Here is a 15,839-nt window from a genome sequence, read left to right on the forward strand (position 1 = left end):
GATGTATTTCAACATTATAAGCATTCATCAATTCAGTTTGTATCTGTAAGGGATTATCTATGTGAGGAAGTTGCACCAGCTTAAATTTAACCTGTTATTGCAAATTGATTTCTCTAAATCACTTTGAATACCTGTGGAAATGCTTATTTCACTTTAAAGATTTTTTTATATTGATCTACGTTTAAACCCAAATAACCTTGCTTTTATTCTAATAGCAAGAGTGCTCCCACAGGTCTACACATCAGCCCTCTTAATACCTACACCTTTAATTATAAGGTTTTAAGTCCTTAGAGTGAAGGAGCCTCTTCTTATGCTCTCCAGAAGCAGCTGAGATGATAACTAAAAGCTGTCTCAGGCTCTGCTGATACATCACCCTGCTCCCTGAGCATCCCTGGAACCCAGTGCCAGGGCAGCCCTGGCTCTGCCATGTGCCACTCCAACCAATTTGCCCCAAGATATTGTTGGGCAGTTTGGGGCAATTTACACCAGCAACCAGCCCCAAGGAGTCATTCCATTTAGTCTGTATTGGGCATGGTTCCCTCCACCTTGTGCAGGCCTTGGATATGGTGTGAACAGGTCTGTAACCCCAATATTCCTACAAGCCTCCCTGCCACACCATGGAGCATGCCTGACATCTTCTCAGTTTCATGCTATGGCTGGTGCAGTAAATTCCTTGCCTTACCCCAGATGACTGAGCTGAACAAAGCACACAGAGAATCTCTTTCTTCATTTCTAGACACAAACAGGACTCAGGCTCAGATTGCTTTCTCATCAAACCCTTTTTTCTTTCAAGTAAATCAGCGCTTTTCATCAGGACAAGGTTTTGATACAATTTTAAGACCAGTGTTCTGAGCTAATCTAACTACAGAGTTTTAATATATCAGTCATATACAGTTGTAATCAAATATTATATTCCCCAGGAGCTGGGCAGTCAGAAGTGCCACAAACAGACCATATCAACAATTTCTGATAGCTGAGCCTTCTTCTGAAGTATCACAGAACCATGAAAATGTAAGCTGTTTTTTAACACTAGAGGGCTGACATTACTTTACATTGGTCTCTGCACACATTCTCACAAGATAAGTAGCTTGATCCTCATTGTGGCAGTGCTTTAATATTGGTTTAATTATTTTGGTTTGTGGAGTGTTTAGATACTGCAGTGACAAGATATTTCTACCATCATATAACAAGGGACCTTTCATTAATCTTATAGTACATCTAGAAAAACTTTATTTTGTTTGTACAAGCATGACTTTTTGGAAGACTAATGACATTTGAATTCTCACTTGTATATGATGTGCACAGAAGTTGTAAGAGAAGATTGAGTTAGCAACAGCATTCCATTTTCTGTATCTCCAATGACTATAGTATTTGCATGTCAGATGGAATGCAGCTCAAATTTGCATATAAATTCTCAGGAAAATTCAGAAGTGAGACCATTTTCAAAATCCAGATACTAAAACTGAAAAAACAAATAGCTAAGGATGTCAAAAGCCTAATGCCACAAAATAAATACATATTTCACTTCTTGGACAGAGAAATTCTGCTCATTTATTTGAAGAGTGATGCCTGCTTTTCATGATGCCTGCTTTTCATGATGCCTGCTTTTCTTTTCTGGATTTTCTTTGCCTGGCTGTAAGTATCTACGTATGTTCACTTAAAAGCTATTGTTAGATGAGAAATACCATAACAGATTATATTTGTTGATGGATAGTTAATCATTTTGAGAAATATTTGAAAGTGGAGCTTGCTTTCTGTGCTTTATCAAGAAAGCAGAGAATGCTTGGGGTAATTTTTTCACAACAATTTTTACAGCAAAAGGAAAAGGAGGGAAAGAAGCACAGAATGGTGCACAACATCCAGCAAAAGCAGCACGAAGTTTCCCTTTGGCTGCAGTGAGCCCATGGTGGGACACTTTAGACCAATGTGCTTCATTTCCATTTCAGATGCCCTCATGTGTGCAGTACCCAGCTGTGTGCAGCCACTTGTCCTCTTGTGGTTTACCCACAGTCAGTTACATGCCCACATCTTCAATTCACATTCTGGCCTTCCTCCTCAAGTGTTCATCTATCACAAACCACAAGACATTCTGCCATATCAAAATATTTCCCGGATAAACTCTCACCAAGGGATTAGTCAACTTGAATTGTGCATGAATTTCATTTGAAAATTCCAGTGCACATCTGCATCTGAAAATGGCTACAAGTGCACTGCAAAGTGGTGCCCAGGAAGCAGCCCACAGCCCACTGGCACACAAGGCACTGCTACCTTGCACAAGGGCAGGTTTGCATTTGTGATTCTCTATTGCATTTGGTATCACAGTTAAACACTGCCTGCATTGCTCAGCTTCTGTGTGATGGGAGAAGCAAAAAGAGAGAGAGAGATTTCTTTCCTGTGTCCAGTGGGATACCTATCAGCAGGAAATGTAATCTGGAACCCAAATCAGTCTAAAAACGTTCCATTGTTCCTTTCCATTTCCAACATTTAGCTGGGAGGAAGGAGCTGAGGCTCAGCCCATGTGGAGGAATTGCTGGAAATTTCTGTGATCATACTGTAGATAAATGTAAGCAGACTGCAGCAAAGTTACAGTTGTGCAGTGGTGAGAGGACTGAGCAAAGGCACAGAGGAAGGATGAAGGAGAGAAAGATCACAGAATCATAGAACAGTTTGAGTTGAAAGGAACCTTAAAGACCATCTAGTTCCAACCCCACTGGACATGGGCATGGACACCTTCCACTAGAAGAGGCTGCTCAGAGCCCCATCCAACCCGGCTTTTAACACTCCCAGGGATGAGGCATCCACAACGTCTCTGGGCAGCCTGTTCCAGTGCCTCACCTTCCTCAACCCTCAAAGATGAGGCTGAGGAGGTTCTGGATGGCTTTTTTCCTGAGTGTGTCTCCTTGGGACAACCCTGCAGTGGCTGCAAGTCCTAAAGCTGTGCAACTGACAGCAGCAAAGGCAGAATGTAAGATGCATCAATTAATTTTTCAGGAAATCTTTCCGGAGCTTCCCTGCAGACATTAGTTTTCTTTCCATCTTTAGAAGTGAGTAGGCAGGGCCTTGCAGGAGTCTGCAGTTCTTCTGTCACCACCAGCTGGTAGTTAGCTGGTGTGGAAGGGTCCTTAGGGTGTCAGGGACATCATAGTAGTGGTGAGTGCAGAATGAAGGAGGTACCCAGCTCAAGGGTCATTGTGGCATCCCATGGGCTTTGGAGGTTATTTGCAAAGGACATGGGGTCATGTGGGACCACAGTCATTCATGGACTACCACGAGGGTGAGTTCACACATCAGTGGTGCAAGGCTGGTAGTCAGGAATAGCTGTTGTCTCACATGTGTCTCTGGTAGCTTCTGTTTAAAATTATAGGGAGCAGCTCAGGAAGACAGGTCGTGCCACTGTTTATCACGGTGCTGTCCCCAAAGCTGAGGTGTGGAAATAAGAGGGAAACATATGTTCTCCAGGCAGGAGAAAAGCAACCTGCAAAGCTGTATGATCTCTGTGCCAAGACAGAGCTTTAATTGGCACAAAAATTATCTTCACTAACACCTGCAAGTGAGTGCATAGTACACTGCAAAATTAATAGTCAGAGGGAGAACGAATTCCTTAGAGCACAAAGGAAAAACATTTCCTCATGTAGATGATGGTGTATCAGGTGTCTCAGGCTGCTTCAAAGCCAAGGGCATTACTAGAACCAAGAACCAGAACCGTGACACCCTACTTTGTTTCAGGTGTGAACCTCTTCAATAAAAGTGCTCTCCCTCCAACAAAGGAATCTGGCTGAACCTGCACAAGCTTGTCAGCACAGAGCTTTGTCAGGTGAGGAGTGATATACAAACACCACTGAAAATGAGTCTGGGATATCATGAGATAGCTGAAAAGAGAGTGAGATTTGTCTCTGTTGAAGATTTTCTGTCACAGAGCAGTGGGTGAAAGATGTTGAAAGCAAATGCAGCAATTCTCTAACATGACAGTCTTCTAATTGAAGGTGCTTGCTGCTGTCTTTTATGTGTGTCATACATGTTTCCTCCCTTATTTTTCACAATGGGGTCAAACAGAATCTTCCAAATCCCTCACTTTTCACTGATCTGCCTTTTTGCAAGTGTTCATGGATAACACTGAGCACATACCTAAAGGCAGATTATGTTTCTGAATTTCTCTTCAGATATTGAACAACTTTCAGGGATGCTTTGCTTCTCTGGCAAAACAGCCTCCAGCAAAAATGAACTCACCTGGGTGGCTGAGATGTCTCTCTCATGACCCAGCCCTTCACCAGAGATCCCTATTGCAGTTTGAGAGTTACAGGTCTCTTGACCCAGCCAGTTGCTCAAAGCTGGGATGTGAGGAGCCAGCAGGGTCTCAACAGCTTTGTCTACCTTAAAGTAAGAAGGTTGTTCTTGAACTTGAATCAATTAGACATTCCCAAAATTGCAGTCTTTACAGACTAGGCCCATCAGCAGATATATGGATGAGGTGTTTTTTCTGTAATGCAGCAGCCTAAGGCCTCTAACTCCTTAATGGCTAAGCTTTGGGCTGCTGATTGACTGCGGCATGAGCCATTGTTTTAGTTGGATCCTCAGTCCTGATGTGGTCTAATTCACAAATCCTGTACCACACAAAGTAGAATTACAGAGCTGCATTTTCCAGATGGAGGAAAAATTCAGGAAAAAACCCATCTCAGTAGCAGGCAGCCTTGGGAGAGTCCTCATGAGGGACCTGGGGAGAAGCTTAGCCCAGCAGTGCTTTCTCAGAGTGTGACAGCACAGGCCATTCAGGTGAAGAATAGCTTTTCCATGGTTCCAGAATACAAGTACTTATACTTTTTTTTTTTTTGTTTGAGGGTGTTGTTGTTCTGTTGCTGTGATTCCTCTGCCTTTTTGGGTTCTTTTTCTTCCTGGGGGCTTGGGCAGGTGCACAGTCCAAGGCCACCTAGTCAGGAGTCTGACCCTTTTCACGTCACAGCTGCCCTTCACCCCATGTGGAAACATGATGCTGGGGTGGCTACGTGGACCTGTAATACCCAAAAAATATAGCAAGAACTCTCATATGAAGATATGGGGAAGATGTAAGCAAGTCTGAGGCCAAAGAGAAAAACAATGGGAGGGAAGACTTGGATTTATGAAAATTCGATTTATCTAACATATTGTAGAAAGTAGCATCATAGATTTAAATGAAGAGTCATAGAATTATAGAATGGTTTGGTTTGGAAGACACATGGGCAGGAACACCTTTCACTAGATCAGGTTGCTCAGAGTCCATCAAAGTGGCCTTGAACACTTCCAGGGATGGGGCATCCACAACTGCTCTGGGCAGCCTGTTCCCCTGCCACATCACCCCCACAGTAAAGGATTCCTTCCAGATATCAAACCTAAACCCACTCTCTTTCAGTTTAAGGCCATAACCTTCATTCAGTCACTTAAAGCATTCATAAAGAAAGGTGTTTTGTTCCTGGAAAACCATATCAATAAACCAGAGGGAAGTGTATGCAAGTTTTACCTCTTTTTCTTGAAACATGCAAAATTACAGCTTTCCAGCAGTAACAGTTTACAGGAAGGCTCCTGGAAAGGCTTGTGTTTCATATAATTTCCTTTCTTCTTTTTTTCCTTGTCACCCCACCCCAAGGAGAAGCATTGCTTGGCAGAGCACCTGTGCCAGGCTGTGTTGGGGATTGGCCTGGGTCTCAGCACACACGGTTGCCCACTGCCCCGGGAGCGGCTGAGTGGCAGCTCTGCCTCCTGCAGGAGGGTGCCAGGCAGGAGGGCTGCCCCAGGGACTGCACCCCCGAGCCCTTTGCAGGAGCCGTCTGGACTCTGCCCAGCTCCAGCTGGCGTGGAATTACTCAGGACCTAATTACAACAACCTGGTGACAGCCCAGGGAGAGGAGTTCCTCATTAAACATGATGGTCTGGATGCCACGGCTGGCGCGGGAAACCCTTAAATGGTTATTGCTGGAAACGGTGAGTGCATACCAGGGGAAAGATCACTCTATAAATGTGCTATTTCTTACATTCTTTCTCCAAGCATCTGTTATTACTCTCTGCCAAAGACAGGATATTGGATCTTTAGATTGGCTCAGTGCAGCCAATCTTCTGGTTTTATGGCTAGGACTGTAACAGCAGCTACAAGAAAAACTTTAAAATACTTGAGTGGAAAAAAAATCCTTCAGTAGTATTTGTGCCTTTTTGTTTGTATCCTGAAGTAGTAAGCAATACAAAGGAGATGCATCAGTATTGATCAGAACCATCCCACTGGCAGTATTTGCTTTCTATTTCCACTATATTATACTAATATTTCATAGGACTAAAATTAACATATATTGAAATACTGTATAAAGTAGAAGACAAGCCTTTTCTGGTACAGTTGTACTACTGTGGTGAACAATAGTTCTCATGTTGTGTGGCACATTGTGGAAAAGCTTTTTGCCTTTTTACTGTGGTAAGACTGAATAAAGAATAGGTTTAGCCAGCAGAAATCTGTCTGATCTAAAAGTAAAACAAAAGGCCTAAAAAACTGCACAGCACCCAGGGACATTTGACAAGGTTTACTTAGGGACTGGATGTCTGGCCTCCTGATTTCAGAAAAGTGCTTTCCCATCGCTTTCTTCACCTTGCTCTGCAAGTCTTGGAAGCCAGTTGCCATGAGGCTGGTTGGGTGACTGGGGATACCAATGGCTCATCATTCATTCACCAAACAGGAGCACAGTTACAAGCTTCTCCTTGCATTTGTTTGTGCTATGAAGATCTCAAATGTTTCTTGTGCCCCAGATAAAACACCTCCATCCAGGCTACCACCAACACAAATGGATCCTTGTTTATCCTTCCCAAATACCTTCATACCTGAAACATCCTCTGGCTTTAGTGTGCTCGCCTGAGGCAACCTGTCACTGATTGTGTCCTCTTGGGTGTGGTGTCTTCCTGAAGCAGCAAAGTGTGTGATCTCTGTGAAAATATGGCTGTGGCTTCTCTGGCAGGATCAGTAGGCCTTTGCTACATTGACCTGTAATTAGCATTTCATTCCAAGTGTCACAAATAATAAAAATTGACCTGAAGTGATCCTAGCAGTTTTTTAATTGCTACTCTTCTCCTGTGAATCTCTGTAAGTAACAACAGACAAAACAACAATGCAGCATAGAAGCAGATTTTAGGGGTTTTTTTGTTTTTGTTTATTTTTTATTTGACACTGCTGTTTCCTACTGATGAGGGGCACTGCAGGACTTGTAAACATAAATGCAATATGGGCCACCACACATGAAAGCCCTGACCAATGTTCTTTTGCTGAGATAAGTGATGAAAAAATCAGTTAAAGCAAACTTTAAAGTAGATTTTCTTCAAAATTACTCTGAGTTTGCAAAGTCAAGCTTTTCAGGCTCCAAATAATAGTTTTAGGATCCCCTTGTTTTCAGAGAAAGCTCTCCATGCCAAGAAAGGTGCTTTATTTCTATATTTATCTGGGAGACATACAAAAGCAATGCTTTTTACCAAAAACTGGTAAAATATTTTACCAAAATTGGCTTCTTTTGAAGCACTGGAAGGCACCTCTGCATTCCCTCCTGGACTATAGAAAGGGGCTGTGGAAAGCTATGGAAAAGTTTTCAGTTACAGAAGTCTGGAGGTATCTGACTGTGGCTGTATAGGGGCTGAGGATTGTCCCTTCATGGTGTGCAGTTTATGGGGCTAAACCTGCACAGCTCAGCTGGGTGGGGTCTCTACTTACCAGACAATGCCACTGCTGAGTGGGAGACTTACCCAGGTGTTTCTTACTTCACAGACCTCTGCCACTAGGGTTCTTCCTCCTTCTGTGTCTTCCCACACACAGAAATATCTGGGATGTTTAGGACAGCCCCATGTTCAAAGCTCAGCTTGGACACTGACTTCCTCAACAGCAGCCAAATACCATGTGGCTTTCTCCTTTAAGCAACAGCCCAAGGGCAGATCCTCATGGAAACACAGAATGGTTTGGGTTGGAAGGGGACCCTAAAGATGATCTCATTCCAATCTCCATCATCACAGGATCCCTATGGAAGTATAACATCATTGTGTGAGTCCAGCCTGGGCCCCATCTGACACACAAAATATACATAAACATGAATCATCTTGAAAGAAATTCATCAGTGATATGTGGCAACCTGAAACATGAAAATTTAATCAGCTCCTGAACTCCAGAAAAAAACCTGCCTTCCATATATGCATATATTCAGTCATGTTACAGCTAAGCTTCCAGCTCAAGTAGTCTGTTCCTCAAAGAAACAGTCCTAGCACTACATGATCTGTCATATGAACCTGAAATCTTAGGAGTCAGACTTCAGAAGGAACATCTCCTAATTTTGCTATATGCATTTAAATAAAACTACTTTATCATCCATCCGACTCACCATGCCCAAGCTGAGAAATTATCCACACACATAAATCTATTCCATAGCTGGCCTCATTCTTTGGGATCTGGATTCATGTCCACTGACCATTATTTTCATCTACATTTTAAAAGTGGAACTCAGAGTATAAAGGTTATTAACTTCCAGAACCTCCCAGGACAGTCTTATAAGTTCCCTGACTATCAACAGCAGCTTGCTGCTTGTTCTCATTATGCTGACATGTAAGTTTATTCAAAGATCCTTGAAGAACTGGAGGCTTGTTGCATTCATAAATTTCCCAGGATGTCTGCCAGAGGCATAACATGTTCCCAGCTATCTGAAAGTCATTGGTGAACTCTGAGAAGGCAATATTTTAAAACCAAAGCTAACAGTGAATGTTTGCAGTTTATATAAATATAGTAAAATATATTTATATACAAATACTCAAATTAGTTTCTTGATGTGGTTTGAAAAGCTGGTGTTATGAAAATTATGGAAAGTATTTTCTCCTTCTCAGATAGAGTGAGGTGATTTACTAGCCTTAGGTAAGAAAATGTTGAAGACTTCCTGCTTGTTAGGCAAACACAGTAAAAACTGAATGCTATAAGCAGAAATCCAGGACACTTAAAAATTGGAAGTGAATCCAGAATGGATAGGGCATGTCTGGGAATCCACCCCCAGGCTTATGTCAGTTTAGGAGGAGCAGTAGCAGTTCAAGGATTTCTCTAGAAGTGGCACTAAGAAATTTTGACTTAACTTTGACATCTTACACTAAATTTTGGAGATACCTAGTAAAGGTAATATCCCTAGCCTGGAGCAATCAAATCAGAGCTTGTTGCTGCTGTTAGCACCAACACTGTTTGTGCCAGGGAAGCCTTTGATTATTTGAATTAGCCATGCATGAAAAAGATCTTTTTCCTCAGAAGGACCGATGAACATCCTGAGAAGAGAGAGCTGGTGCCCTGCCTCCATGGGAGTTTTGTTGATCATCTGGAGATACTTGAAGCTGAAAGCTTCTCAAGTGGCCCTGGTCAGAAGGAGAGGACCCAGCAATGAGGAGCAGGTTGTGTTCTGAGGTAGAGGCTGCTGCCTCCCAGTAGCACTATAAATGAGCACAACCAGTTCACAGACACAAAGCCACAATTTGCTTCTTCATTTATCGCACGAGCTGTCAAAGAGGCTCCCCTGGGACAGCACATGGACACTGGCAAAGTGTTCCATGCTGAGTTAAGCATTCTTCCATGCAAACTAAAGCAATAATCTGTTTTTCCCTTTGTTTAATAAAATCTATGTTAGTTTAGCTAAATCTCCAGAAGATTTAACTTTCTTCTGAAGAGTTTCTCTCTTCTCTTGGAAGTCATCTTGCATCAGGTGCAGGAGATAGATAACAGCCAAAGAAAATTTGGCTTCTACTCTCAAGTGAAGCTAACTCTGTCCCACTGCATGTAAAATCCTGTGTAACAATGCATTTATTGGTTTTCATCCAGAAATATTTCCTACTGTTGCTAGCATTTCCCCCCAGCTGAGAGTCTGGCTTCCATGCAGCTCTCACACCAAGCTGTTCCTCCAGCCTTGAAGAATTCCTTGAAAAATGGATTTAGGATGCCCACAAGTCTGCCTGGCTGTTGGAGCTTCCTACCAGGCCTCCAGTGCTGCAGCCTGTGAAATAGCTGTTATTCACACTAATGAACATTGCTTTTGCAAGCACTGGTGGGTAGAAAGTGGCCATGAATAAATTTAGGATGGAAATTAGACAAATATTTCTAAGCCTCAGAAAAATGATGGTTCTGGAAAAGCCTTTAGTTATAGCAGTGGCAGCTAAATCCTGAAATACTTCAATTAAAAATAAAAAGTTCAAGCAGTTTATGCTCTGCCTGTAAAACAAGAGACCAAACCAGGATTTTCAGCCACTGCTTTGCCCAGCCCAAGTTTCAACAGGAGCACATCAGCATCTCCGTGTCACTCAGTACAAAGCACATGGCAAAATAATCCACGTTAAGCCTCGTTACTGCAGGACATGAGAGCACAGGTATGACAATCACATCCTGATGTTTAAGGAACCTGCATTAAGTTAAACAGCACAGTTGGCTCTTTGGAAATGCCAGGGCCCCTGGCTGTGTTTCAGCAGGCTGAGGGGAGCAGCAGAGCTATGTGTGAGGCTGAGACACCCACACACTGCACTGCAGGACACCCACTGCCAAGGGGACTGGGAGATGGCATGGGATTAAAACATCCCGGGGTTTTTCACAGAAGGACCCCCAGAAATTTCTGGATTTTTCAACATCTGGGGCTGCGGTTTGCATGTTGCATTTGTCTTGAATGTATCCTTTAGTGGTTTCTTATTACAAGTCAATAATAAGTAAATAGTCCTCTTTCATCTAGATTGCGTTTAAACAGCACAGTGTGGCATTTCCCTGTGACACAGCAGTTGAAAAGAGGGTGCCTACCTAAAAGCTTTTACAAGTGATGGATAAATCATGTGGAGAAGCACAAGAGACCACAAGCTGAAATGATGCTTCCAGCCACAGTGTTAGGCAGAGGTCTTTGCTCAGCAGCAGTCTGGCCACTGTCAAGTTTTGCTGCTGGCATTGCAATACAGGAGGGTTTTAAGAAGGGATTAACCACCAGAGCATCTTTATTCTGCATTCTTTTGTACTTTTGTGCTTTCTCTGCTGGCTCAAAACCAGCAGGTAAGTAGCCCAGTTTATTGTCAGAGTTTTTCTTGCTGTTACTGATGATCTGCAGCAGCACAATGGGAGCAGGAGGAGCCTTGCAGAGTACAGCTCCAAAGAAACAAAACTAAGAAAATCCATGTTTGCTAGTGGAGAAAAGAAAATCATCTGCACTGAAAGGAACTGGCTCATGCAATGGGATCTATGAGTACCTGCCTTGGCTCCTGTAGGAAATCACCTATGTTTAAAAAGAAAAGAAAGAAAGATAAGAGAATGGTAAAATGCTGCTCCATGAATTAGGGTAAGTACTCTGCCCATTCTGGGATGTTTCAGCTTTGCCTGCAGAGTCTGCTTAAAGTCAAAGCAGTTTGTGTGATGTATTTTCATTTGATATCCAAATAGCTGTATGTTACCTTTTGTGTCCTTCTCAGGTGTGCAGTGGCCATGAGCTAACCCCTGTCTAAAGCAGCACCAAGGGAAGAGGTAAAATACTGTTCCTAATTTGTGGCAATGGAGAAAAAAAGGTCCTTTCTTTCTTTTTTATTACTGGCAATGCATGGAGCTCATGTGAATGGGCTGCTCAGAATGGGGTGGCTAGTTCTTATTCAGAAGTGTGCACTATATGGGATTATTGATTTCTTCTCTGCTTGGAGATAAAAAAACAGAATAAGCAGGAAACAGTTTTCACACTTGACCTCATGCATGTTCAGCCCTGAATTGTTTCCAAGCAGGTTCTCCTGCATCCGTTTTTAACCTTTAGATGCTGCTGTCTTTATGCACTCAGCAAGGGCACTCTACACACCATTATCTCCTCCCAACAACCAGCTAATTGGGCTTTCCAAAATGCACCACATTCAACCCCAAATTATTAAATCAATGGTGTTTTTTGAAGAAATCATTAATCATTTTATTTCTGCTTGTCTGCTTGATTTTGTCTTGTTTTCTACACCCCCATCAATGTTATACTGAGCAGCAGTTTTGAATTATGCCTATTTTTTCATCTTCTGTTATTAAAATAGGAATAATGATGGTGCTGACAGTTCTGGAAAAGGAGGAAAATTATTAATTAGAGCATACGTCAATAATCACTTGGCTTTCTCTTGCTGCAATGTAGTGGTAAAGGATTTAACAACTCTAGAAATAAAAGCCCCTTGAATTCATAAGAGTCACCTTTTATTGAGAATAACACTTACATTACAAATTTATTTTAAAACATACAGTGTTCTTACTTGCTCTTTAATTTCAAAATGTTATTTCATATAAAAGCAATTTTTCTTGTTCACATATTTGATATACAACTGTGTGTTATACAGCAAAGGAAAGGATACACAATTATTCTTGTAAATGGAGAGTTTGTTTCATATGCTTCTTGTTTTGTTTTGAGGGTTTTATAGGGTCCCATCATTACTTTTCACAGTATCAAATGAACACAGGTGCCATACACAATCCCTCAGGACATCAAACCACACATTTCTTGAATTATATACAAATGTGGGTTCAGCCTTGTGCACGCACATGCTTGTAATTTGTCATCCACTATTGCTACCTTCACATTTAGAAGCTCTCAGTCAACCAGCCCTGGTTGAGGGGCAGCAGTAGCCAGCTGATCCTGCCAGGAAAGGGTATATAGTTCAAAGTCAATATAATCGAAAGCAATTCTGAAGTGTTTTGCCATCATCCTTTCCACTCACAGCAAATATATTTGAAATGCCAAGATGGAAACGTAAAATCCAAAATTGTGAAAAAAGAGCAAGATATATAATTTATAAACTTTACAAACATAGGTACATAAACTGTTGGGATTAGTGTATGTCTATATACATTAATTTTGTGTTCTAAGATACAACAAAAAGTTAAGGAACAATGGCAACATTTTTTGATGCCTTCCTTTTGGCCTTGCACTACTTTTAATGAGCATATTTCCTGGGTTGATACTTTAACTCCCCAATTATTTTAATCCAGCTGGCCCCATCATAGCAGATATTTACAAAAGAAACATGGATTTGCTGCAGATAAAGAAGCTGGTGTTCAAGGCAAGTAAATAATTCCATCTAGTTCCTATTGGGTTTCTGTTGGTGTCACATTTCCGTGAACAACAGGACATTTTTAAAATATAAAACAACAATTGAATTGTCACAGTATGGGTGGCATTTCAGTTCTGCACCACTTCCTCACTGGACCAGAAGATAAAAGGTTGAAATATTAAGGGACATGGAGCCAGACATGCTTCATCTGTTAGCATCCCAGCATGGCACCAGAAATGGGCTTCTGAGAAAGAAACATTAAAATTAAGTTCCCAGGGATGTTAACCCTTGTGTCACTGTTGTTTACCTTCATCCCACACATTTCCTTCCTCAGAAAATGGGCATAACACCATCGTGGAAACAAACACCAGGTGTGTTTTGAAGTATGTTGGCAAGTTCACATTGAAAAGTGTAAGTTGGCTGCTGAGAACCTCCACCTCTCACCAAGGGTTAATTCAGTGGGACTCATCCCAGAATCTCAGCTTTGCAACCAAATCCTTGCATGTCCAAGCTTTTTGACATCATCTTTTTTATTTTTTATTTTTTCTTTTTTCTTTTTTCTTTTTTCTTTTTTCTTTTTTCTTTTTTCTTTTTTCAAATTTTATTTTCCCCCTGTGGTTTCTGTCACAGCTGAAACCTTGCATCTTCTCTACAGCCCTTCTCCAGCTCTCTCCCCATGGGCTTTCATCTGGCAGCTGTGGGACACCCCCTCAGCTGTATCTCTGACTTCATCTTACCAGAGCAAAGACAAAACTATTCCTTTTCCTTTTCTGAACAGCTTTCTTGGCTGAGGTACCTGACCTGTGTCTTTATCCCAAGAAGTATTTGAAATTTGCTTAAGACACATAATTACGAGAGGAATGAGAGTATTTGCGAGTTTGCTTAGGAGAACGTGGAGCCTGAAGCCAGCCCAAGTGGTTGAAACTGATCCTCTCTGTGTGGTCTGGCATAGCTCAAAATTCTGACACTTCTAATTTTCCTGGTGGAGAGGCAGCCCAGATTATTTAGCCACTGCTCATCACCTGTATCTCCATCTGTGCAAGGATATAATATTGTTTCTGAGAAGGTCCTGTTTGCGTTCCAATAAGAATTAGTCTCTTCTTCAAAGCTAGAGTGAAGCCCTGTTTCTAATTGTTTCAAGACAGAAGAGGAGTGGGGAAATTAAATGGAACAGAAATGTAATGTGTACAGTACCCTTTCAACTTCTTGGGAATCTTAAGTAAAATGTAAAATGCTTTTTGAAAAGGTCATGTAATAGAAACTATCAGTTTTAATAAGGCATTTCTCTCCTCTTTTGAGGCAAAAGTGTCAATATGAAACAACCTCTGGCCAGAAGTACAAAGCAAAAACCTCTGGTGTATTTAACTACTGCTGGAAATCATGAGAAAATACACTCTCATGGAGTAGGCAATTTATCGCTTAAATAAAATCATATAAATGGAAGGTCACACTCAGTCTCAGTAAGGCTGAGTGACAAGAATGAAAAAGAAGCTGAGGTCTGTGGACTGAATTTTCAGAGCAGTGCCTGGGCAACAGTTTTGTAGGACTCCATGTTTTGCATGCACAGAGAAAATACATCTCAGCAGCACAGAGCGAAACACCTGCAATCTGAATTTCTGGGCTTCTATTTGCAATGGTGATCAGGTACCTGCACAAAACTTATCATCAATTCAGAGGTCCCTGGAGAGTCATATTAATTAGAAAAGCCTGGTCTCAGTCAGTAACAGCAGAGGTCACAGCTCCCATGCAGACTGCCCCACCAGACTCTGCAAGGTTTAATTGATGAGTTTACACAGGCTCGACTGATTTTTGCACATAACATTTAACTTGTTTGTCCTTCTCCCAGCCTGTTTATTAACTGGTCTTCGTGCAGTAAATATAGTTACCCATTTTCTCTGAAGCTTGGCTTTTCTTACTGCACACACTTGCAAAAAACTTCTAACTACTGCAAGTATGAATTAAAGATATAACTGGGTTTTCTTGACTCATTCTTGTTATTTGTGCAGAGATACCTCATATGAATAAAATTATGCCACTCCAACCTAATGAATGACTGAATTCCTCAATGTGTTTCTATTATTTATTGACAAATCTGAAAAAAGTCTTTTCAATATGAAAAAGAAAGTGAATGTGTGGATTGATCAAGTTATTTTTCTCTGCTGGCAAACATGGTTATTTAGCTCCATCATACTCCAGAGTATACATAAGCCCTCACTACGTAGCGGCCAACAGTGTCAATAATAGAGCTATTTATGTCTTTTACCAAAGTTATTGTACTCCTTGAGCAGCTCCATGCACCTACTGCCAGTGCTATCAGTGAAGAAGATGAAAGAATGAGAATGTATTTCCTCAGCAATACAGCAAAGGAAAAAGGAAGGGTTATCTGATAAAAAAAATAGCTTGGATATAGAAAAAGCATGGCTTTTTGTTTGGGCTGCTGAGGTGAACCAGATATTGCTCCTTGCCAACAGATAAGACTTCTGTAGATTTCAATGGGTCTGGAGTTTCACTTCAGAAATAAAAACACAATTAAAAAAAAAAAGAGCATCTCAAGAGGATTTTTAAAAGTGGACAGCATAGAGAATGCAGTTAATAACAGAAGAATACAGAATACAACTGCTTCTCTGTATTATTTAAAGAGATACCACTTCTCTTATTCTCTTAGTTTTATTCCAGAACTCTTCAATGAAAATTATTTTTGAGAGGAGCTCATGTCTTTGAGTCCTTGTCACACACAGACCAGAGTCACATTGCAGACCCATAGTTAATGTTTTAAAAGGATTGCTTCGTCACTTAAC

The sequence above is a fragment of the Lichenostomus cassidix genome, chromosome 1 (genome assembly GCF_008360975.1).
Source record: "Lichenostomus cassidix isolate B80296 chromosome 1, HeHo_3.0, whole genome shotgun sequence".
NCBI lineage: Eukaryota > Metazoa > Chordata > Aves > Passeriformes > Meliphagidae > Lichenostomus > Lichenostomus cassidix.